This window comes from Pseudomyrmex gracilis, unplaced genomic scaffold, assembly GCF_002006095.1.
Source record: "Pseudomyrmex gracilis isolate BER0280 unplaced genomic scaffold, ASM200609v1 scaffold_1824, whole genome shotgun sequence".
NCBI classification, from domain to species: Eukaryota; Metazoa; Arthropoda; class Insecta; order Hymenoptera; family Formicidae; genus Pseudomyrmex; species Pseudomyrmex gracilis.
This window is the reverse complement of record NW_018022408.1, coordinates 13,839-22,949: the sequence shown is the minus strand read 5'-3', so window position 1 is coordinate 22,949 and position 9,111 is coordinate 13,839. Positions and strand designations below refer to the sequence as shown.

At 35.0% G+C, this 9,111-nt stretch overlaps 1 long non-coding RNA gene across 2 annotated transcripts; it reads left to right on the top strand.

Moving 5' to 3' along the window:
- Positions 1-845: 845 nt before the first annotated feature.
- LOC109862469 lies at positions 846-4,765 on the top strand. 2 transcript variants are annotated; one of them, XR_002251144.1, is made up of 7 exons: positions 846-985; positions 2,968-3,009; positions 3,074-3,218; positions 3,301-3,460; positions 3,560-3,777; positions 3,903-4,127; positions 4,421-4,765. It is a non-coding gene; the product is annotated as an uncharacterized LOC109862469 (long non-coding RNA). The 2 variants fall into 2 exon arrangements; XR_002251143.1 differs by lacking the exon at positions 846-985 and having other exon boundaries at positions 2,425-3,009.
- The last annotated feature ends 4,346 nt before the right edge of the window (positions 4,766-9,111 follow it).

Below are 9,111 nucleotides of genomic sequence, written 5' to 3'. Positions count from 1 at the left end.
TCTACCTTGTACCGTTCTCGAAATATTCAATTTGTTAACTTTCACTCTTTATCATAAATCGCAGAGTAGCCGATTGAAGGTACTTGCAAAATTAGTTTCAAGCTATCTTTTCTGGTTCTCGAGATATCCGCGATTTGCAAAAGGAACTATATATCGTTAAATGTAGAATATTAAAATAAGTCAAATGCGTATATTCGTCATTCATAAGCTTTATTGTAAAACCGCGTTTTCGGGAACTTTCCAAACACCGAATTAACATGGGTTTAATATATACTGCCTTAGATCTTTCTCTTCATCATCGTCACTTAACATCGGTCTGCTTTATTATTATTGGAATGCTGTTTTTTGGAGGTTAAAATAAAAAAATTGACATACGGTCAATATTTATTATTTATATATAATCATAATAAGTAAGACTATTTATATATAATCATAATAAGTAAGATACTTATTTTTTGAAGTGATTTGAATCTCATTCTTGTTCACTGCTTTTCTCTTTTCTTTCCTTCCACGGTAGTAATGCCATCTGTAGGGAAACATGATGAAACTGCACGCTCCAGTGTCTAGCGGAGACAATGACGTTTCTTACGTGATTTTATATACACATTTTGTTTCTCTTCCATTATCTCGGTTTAGAAGTCATAAACCAAAAAAACGCAATAATACTTTTTTTCAAACTGTTTTATTCTGAATGGATTGAGACTAAAAAAAAAGTGATTGGTATAGTCGTTCTTGAAATATTGCCCCGAGAAAATCTCCCCACTTCTCAATTGCATGAATTTCGCGTATAAGAGGCACAGTGTGCTCGCGCAGTTCGAGCGCCACTTCGTTGCGCGTGAACTTGGCGCGAGGCACTACCGTGCCTCTTGATAAACAAAGACAACGCCGCATAAAAGTGTTATCGTTTATTGAGTGCCCTTTCCTGCATGTATGAGTCGGGACAAGGCGCAAGTCGTTTATCGGCTGTCAGTAGTGAGAGCGTGAGGTGACGTAGAGGTCATCGTTGTACGTTTCGCGCTACATTGAATTTGAAATCGGCGGTTGGTCGTGTGTCGCATGCAATTACCGAGAAGCTCACTAGCCGATGCATTTGGTTGAGCGGTGATATTGCAATTGTCGTGTCGGATTTAAAGAAAGAGACAGTAGACGTTCGTATAAAGAAAAAAAAGAAAAAGAATAGATAGACTCCGAAATTAACTTTCAAAATCTTTACCTGTCACCAGCACATAACCTGCACACAGAGTGTCAACATAGAAGACAATTATTGTTTCACATTGACACGTTGAAATTCTGTGATAATCAGGATCGCACAATCACGCTGATTCTGTTTATATATACTTTGTTAAACTTTACCTGAGATTTCTCCAAAAAGATTGGTGCTGGTGATAGTTGTGTGATCTTCTCTGGCAATGTTCATAATGGATTTTATATAAACTATCGGTCATTCATCATGGAGATAAATGTAGCACAAAACTATATAAATATTTTTTATGCAATAATGAACGGTCAGTTATTTAAATCAAAAAAGCACAGTAAACATTTTTTAAAATAATTTATTAAGTTTTCGAAAATATATACGTCTATTATATATCCATAACATACGTCTGATGGATGTTCATATTAGATATTATATGGATATCTATAGTGGACGTAGTATGGATATGCATTAGACATCCATCTGTCATCTATCATGGAGATGGAGCTGTGGACGTTATATGGATCTCTAATAGACATCATGTTCTGTGTGGGAAGTGTGCTGTTAAGCCTAGATAACTTTTTGTATTTAATGGTCCAGTCCAAATATCGGTAGTTAAGGATAAATATTTTATGATACTATTAAGCAGCAAATATTGTTACAAATAACTAACGAATTTCAAAAATAAAATTTTCAAACTTTATTTTAAATCCTGCAATTTCTAACAAACCTTTCCAGGTTAAAAGTTTTTGAAACAACGATGTTAAATTAAACAGCAGAAATTTTCAAACATGTTTTAGTAAAATAACAAACATAACATAAGTTTAATAATAATATTGTTATTGACATATAAAATGTAATAATTTTAATAATATATGAAATTAATAATTTTAATAATATGTAAACTTAATAATTTTGATAATATGTAAACTCTTAATAATTTTGATAAGATTTTAAATAAGAATATCTTTTAAAAAGTTGTAAATAGGTTTTTTTTTAAATTTGTATATGCTGTAATATGAAATTATAGAAAAACTATATAGCTTTCATTTAGCAATATGAAAAAATTTTAAATTTATATTTATAGCGTTTACAAATTTTCAAGAAAAAGCTTATTTACACCTTTTTAAACATTTTCTTTATTTCAAATATCGTATTGTTAAAATTATTACTTTTATTATTTATTATTAAAATTTTTACAATTTACATTAATAACATCAAAATTTTTAATTTATATTCAAACTTGTTACTTTACTAAAAACTAATATTTAAAAAATTCTAGTGATCACTATAAATTTGTAGTATTTAACGTTTAAAATAAAAAAGTTGTGCATAAATTTTGTATTACGTACAAAAAAAGTAACGGATATTGTAACGGTAACGGTAACGAGTAACTTGTTAACAAAATGAACGGTAACGGTAACGAGTTACTTTTATAAATAATAATGATGCGATGTTCTGTTGCATAATACTGATGACTACGTGACTGCCATTTTCGCCTCTCTTTTTCTTAACCGAATATCCATGTAGCATATCTTTTCTTATCTATAATCTTCATGATCTTGAATGGATCATTATTTTTGTAAGTTTTTATTAAAACACTGAAGAAGATCCCATAGTAGATCAAGACGTTTGTTGGAACTTTTTTAAAATCTTGGAATTGTGGAGGAGTTGTGCCCGAACGTCTGGTGTTGGCTTGTTATTGCCATTTCCTTAATTCTTTTTACTTTTATAAAGTAACTTTCCCAACTTTGGTAAATTAATGTTCGCAGAAGAATACACGAACGCTTTGATGTTATGGATGCCAAATTCAAGTAAGTAACTTGCATTTACGCGATATTTACACAATTGATTTTTTAACGCTTTATATATTTGCAGAAAAATAACTACAATGTTGGAACATGTGCTGAAGTGCGTGCAAGATGGAAAACGTATGCCACGCAAGCCGGAGATCCTTCCTATATCATCAATTGAAGAAATAGATGCGTTTGAAATTATCGACGATGATGTTTATTCAACAATTGTAAGACAAAAATTTACGCGCTCTTTCTTTATAAATTTTTAAAAACAGTACATTTACACACACATTTCCAATTATTATTCAGGTGAATTATTTCCGCTACATCGGTGGCTTTACACTTAAGGAAGCTGTAAATCTGTGCCTGAAGGAGGGACTCAAAGATTCTGTAACCCCATCTTATACTTGGTGAGGTCGCGAAGGAAGACAATCATTATAAAACACTCATTTTGTTGTAGCAATCTACGGTACAATCCCGATTATTTTTTATACAAACCATTGTGTTTAAAGTGAAACACTTTTAATAACATGTAATTTCTTAATAATACCTTATATTTTCTTTTCAGAAGCTGTATCTTAGAATCGTCATTTTGAAAAGCCGTCACGTTCAGAGTTTCAAGCACAGATCAGAGAGACTCTGCGAATTGCAAAACAGCGATTTAGAAGCAGAACACGCGGGCCACGTAATGCTCAGCAGAAACCCGTCGTAAAGAACCGTCGCCAAGTATGGAGCGACGAGCAACCAGAGCAACCACAAGAGCGTAACGAGTGATTGATTTCAAGTGTGAGTAACTTTGTTTTTTCTTCTTATCTGTATAATTGTCTTAATTGTAACGTGAGAAATCAACGTATTTAAGTACGGCGACAAGTATGAATTTTATGTTAAGTTTTATTTTTTTTCTGTTTTAGTTAAGAGTCTTGGAAGATGAGAAGACAACCACCGTACATAAAGGCTACGAAATGGAAAACAATGTATTGAGAAGCCGTTGAAACATCGTTCGTGGAGGATGATTATGAGGACTCTCAATGAGATTGCGGAAGATTTTAATTTTTAATCTCTTTTAAAGCACGTATCAGATCTGTGCCATTGAAATTGAGAGTACTTTGGCATTCGACGAATTCTTTGGGATTTGGGTGAGAATCCATTGTTATCTTAATTTTATTGTGTGATTACGGATTTTACGAGAGAAGGCACAACAGCACTTTTCAGTGCTTAGTTGTAATTATCATACGTTGAAGTATCTCTCTTTTGCTTGTTGCAATAATCAACCGGCACATTTTAGTGCCAAATTTTAAGATTGACAAAACCTAATAATTTTTTCAATTATTTATTGGCACTTTTCATGCCACAATTTTTAACATTTTAAAAATAATATGTAACACAATATATGTATTTAAAATTTTAATTTTGTTTTTTGTATGTTTAGATCTTAATCAATGGAGGAACAAGATCAGCAAAAGAAGACCACCACCAATTATCGAGAGCGAGGAAAATTACATTAGATATATTTAGATATAGAAATATTTTGTTTTTATTAAATAAATAATACTTTAAACACACATTCTCACACACAAAACTATATTTTCTACATATTTATAAAATAAACGAAATTCATAAAGGCTAAAAGTGTTACGTCTTGGCCCACGGTTACGGTCGGGCTATGGTGGAGTAACAGAGAGCTGTCGTTTCTCTGTCTTCGCGCAGCAGGTAGGCGATTCTGTTGCGGCAGAGTCGAGCGAGTTTGTATGCTCTCACGAACAGGTCAACAGCATATGCCGATCTTACTCTGTTCCATGAGGCCCCGCTCGTCGGTCTCTTTTTAAGTCTAGAAATTAAACTCTACTGACTAAGGACGAGACCGTACGATCAATTGAGGATGTAGAGAATGAGAGGTCGATTCAATAAAATGAATTAATTATGTGGAATATTAATTTATTCATATCGCGTATTCGTTACAGATTTCCTCGGTTGGTGTAATGTAGCGTGGATGGATGTTGTGTCGCGAATTTTACAAAGAATCGGAGGGTCATCGCTCGGAGGCGGGAGGGAGGAAAGACGTATGTGTATATATGTGCGTGTGTGTATCGCGGGGTTTTTTATATTATTAACCCCGGCGGGGTTCTATAAATGTAAGTATGTCGGGAGGAAGTGTGTGGCGCCGATTCGTGGCATGGTTAATTAGATTAATCTAGGTCAATTTCTATAATTTCGCGGATTTCTATGAAGCTAGGAGAAATGGTATAAAAATGACGGACTGGGACAAGTCGGATGTCATTGAGGTACGGGAATCTGACAGGGAGGAGTTTTTTAGATGGAGTTGTAGATATCAGATGAAAGAGGTCGGAAGGATCGATTCTTAGTGGGTCTATTAGATAAGGTATTTTATTAGGATCTGCCATTCGGTAGGTGGAGGCTAATTTAAAGAAATATTGTAATTTAGAGTCGAGTGGTGGGGTGATCGGTCGAGAGGATTCGGCATCTTCGTCATCCGCGTGATTTTCGTCAGGACAAGAGGGCTCAGGGGGCGCTGGAGAGGGGGAGCGAGGAGGTGAGAGCGGTGGATTGCTCGTGGGAGAAACAGGAGAGGGTTGAGTATCTGCGGGAGGATTATCGGGACTTATAGGTGAGTAAGAAGGGGATTCATACCGCGAATCGTCGTCGTGGTGTGTGTCTGTATGTCGCCGTGTGAGGTTGCGTGAGAAGCGCTTGTGTGCGAGTGCGTCGGTGAGTGTGAGTGTGCGTGAGATAGATTTGTGTGCGTATCGCAAAAGTTTTTTATATTATTGTCGTTGTTATCCGCGTGGTCAACGTTAGAACGTTTTTCGGGGGTGGTAGGCATCGGGCGGTTAGGCCTGTCCGGCTCAGCTTTGCCCAAGGCGAATGCAGCGGCTCGGCGCAAGGCTTGGTTCCGCTGATTGCGTCGAGTCTTTATTGTCGCCCGTGAAGTGTGTTTGCGAGGTTCCACTTAAATCAATTATTTAATTGATAAGCTGCAAGAGTCTTATTTGCTTGAGTAACCCGCAGTTAAGCCTTCAAGATGCGAGGAGAGGAAGAAAAATTTGTTTACGGCAAGTTTCTTGTACGCTGAGAATACGAAATTAAAATGGAGAATCCGGAGATTATCCTGAGCGATTCAAAACCGCGGATGTCTATCAGAAGTCATCCAGAACCATTCAGGATCGCGGATATCCTCGCTGATTAAAGAAGGAGGTGAGAGGCTATCCAGAGCGATTCAGGATCACGGATATCTTCTCTGATTAAGGAAGAAGATGAGAGGCTATCTAGAGCGATTCAGGATCGCGGATGTTTATCAGAAGTCATCCAGAACGATTAAGGATCGCAGATATCCTCTCTGATTGAGGAAGAAGATAAGAGGCTATTTTAGACAGTCCAGTACTGCGGCTGCTGTGTCTGATTCGTGCGAGACTTTATCGTTTTTATTTCGCGAATACGTTTCTCGGATCTCCTTGAAGAGCAGCTGCGGGTTTTTCTCTTTTCTTCAATCTCTATTTCTAATTCGTGGAACCTCAGTAATCAATTGGTTTCTTAAAAGCACTTACTACTTGGTTGAGGTGCGGCGGTGTCAGATTGGCTGCAGGCACTCGGGAGTAGAGGGTTGAAAACCAGTGCGCCTTCGGTGTCCTGGTTAGGCACTCACTGCACCGAACTTCACTTTTGAAACTCTTTGCACCACGACACTCCCGACTCTTAAGATCAGCGGCTCTTATATGATTCCGGTTCTGAGAGTCCCGGCTTATATACAATTTTGAGTAAGCGGGAACTCTCCTAATCGGAAAACTCAGTTGAGCTTTGCTAGTTCCTATTTGTTAGTTAGTGGTCGGGTAAACTTCGTGAGATAGCCAATCGGTGACGATCTCTCGCCTCGGTCGGCTCGTCCGATTTTTTGGAGAAGGGAAAAGGGAGAATGTTAGTTTTTGATCACGCCACATAGACCCTTTGCTATTTGTTTATAATAAAATTTTTGTATATTATTCATGGCGCCAGAGTTCTATTTGCCCTACTCTAAATTTTATAAGCGGCGTTCTTCTTGGCCCAGAGATATCCGGGTTTGTTTGGAAAGCTGCTCAGAGTGTTTAAACAATAAATTTTGTTTGCTCGTTATAGCAAAATTTTGGGTTATTACTAGGCGCGGTTTATCTTTTCGAGTGCCAATATGATTTCCGTTTGCTCTCCTATCGTTTGGAAACTTAGACTCCATACGATAGGAGACCCGTTTGAATTAGTTATTGCTTCTCATCATTTACTAAGAAAAGGGTTTGTTATGCATTGGCGCGTCGCGTTGCAAGAAAAAAGAGACCGTGGAGTCTCCAGGACGTAACAAAAGTAATAGTCAAGAGATTGAGTTGAAAGGCCGATCCGAGCAGTAAAATACAAGTTGGTCGTGTATCACAAATAGTCTTTATTAAATTCAACAGACGTTTCGGTCAATGGTTTAGACCTTCATCAGTGTATAGAAATGTGATCTAATAGTAAATTAAAGAATAAAAGCGCAAAACATTTAAGAAAAACCGTGATTACAAATAAAAAGAAATAAATATAAGAATTATCATACATACTTGTGAAAGAGATAACACGCGAGCAAACAGCATCCAAAACAGTCAGCACAGGACACTGTGTACTAGCGCGCGATCTTAACACACATCAATATATACAAATTTCTCCACCATCATCATATAATATACAAACATGTTTATATCGATAACAAAGAGAGATGAATATCTTAAATATTTAAGACTTTACAATAAAAAAACAACAGAATCATTGAGATCGCATGTGATTCCAATTTTGACTAACGCTTTGTGTACGAAGAAAAGATTATCTGACATTGACAAAGAACTTTTATCCAGAGAGAAACATGTGTCGAATTTTATAAAGAATAATCCTGACATTATGTTTACACGCGCTGACAAGGGCAATGTGACTGTTGCTATTGATAGAACTTCTTACGTTAGGAATATAAATTGTATGCTTGATGATCGATCAACTTATTCTTTGGTTGATAAGAACCCCATTAAAAAAATTGAGAATAATCTTAATAAACTTTTAAAAAAATGGGCTGATAAAGAATATATTTCAGATATAACTTATAAATCTGTCAGATCTAGTGATGGTTTGTTACCTCGAGCATATGGGATTCCAAAAATTCACAAAAATGATAATACTTTTAGATTAATTGTTTCTACTATTAATAGCCCTTTACATCGGTTTGCTGAATATCTACATAAATTAATTCTTAAAAGTATACCTAATGCTAACAGTCACATTGAAACAGTTTTGAATTAGTTGAAAAATTGAATAATTTTACTATTCAACAAGACCACTTACTTATTTCTTTAGATGTAATATCATTATTCACGAATATACCTATTGATTTGGCTATAAAAAGTCTTAAAGTTAGATGGAAGTATATAAGGAAAAACACAAAAATACCTTTAAACGAATTTTTAGAAGCAATCAATTTTGTATTAACACATCCACGTTTTTCTCTTTTGATAATACAATTTATAGACAAACCTTCGGTATGCCAATGGGTTCCCCCCTTTCTCCAATAGTAGCTGATATTGTGATACAAGATTTGGAGAAATCGGTTTTAGAAAAATTGAACTTTAAACCTTCTTTTTACTTTAGATATGTNGACGATATTATTTTGACTGCACCTATTGATAGTTTACAGTTATTATTGGACAATTTTAATAGTTATCATAATAGATTACAATTTACAATTGAAGTACAAAAAAATAATTTTTTAAGTTTTCTTGAGATTAAAATTTTAAATTTTGATGGCAAATTAAGTTTTGATTTGTATCATAAATCAACTTTTTCAGGGAGATATTTAAACTTTTATTCTTCCCATCCAAAATCACAAAAAATAGGTACTATTTTAAGTATGGTTGATAGAGTTTTTTTATTATCTGACCCTTGCTATCATGAAGATAATTTTAAATTTATGATTGAAGTTCTTCTTANGAATAATTATCCATTGAATTTTATCTTTAAGACAATCAGAAACAGAATCAAGTTTTTAGTTAATNACAAATTAAATGTACATATTAATGAGACTGTCCCACTGTCTAATGATTGTGAGACTAATATTAA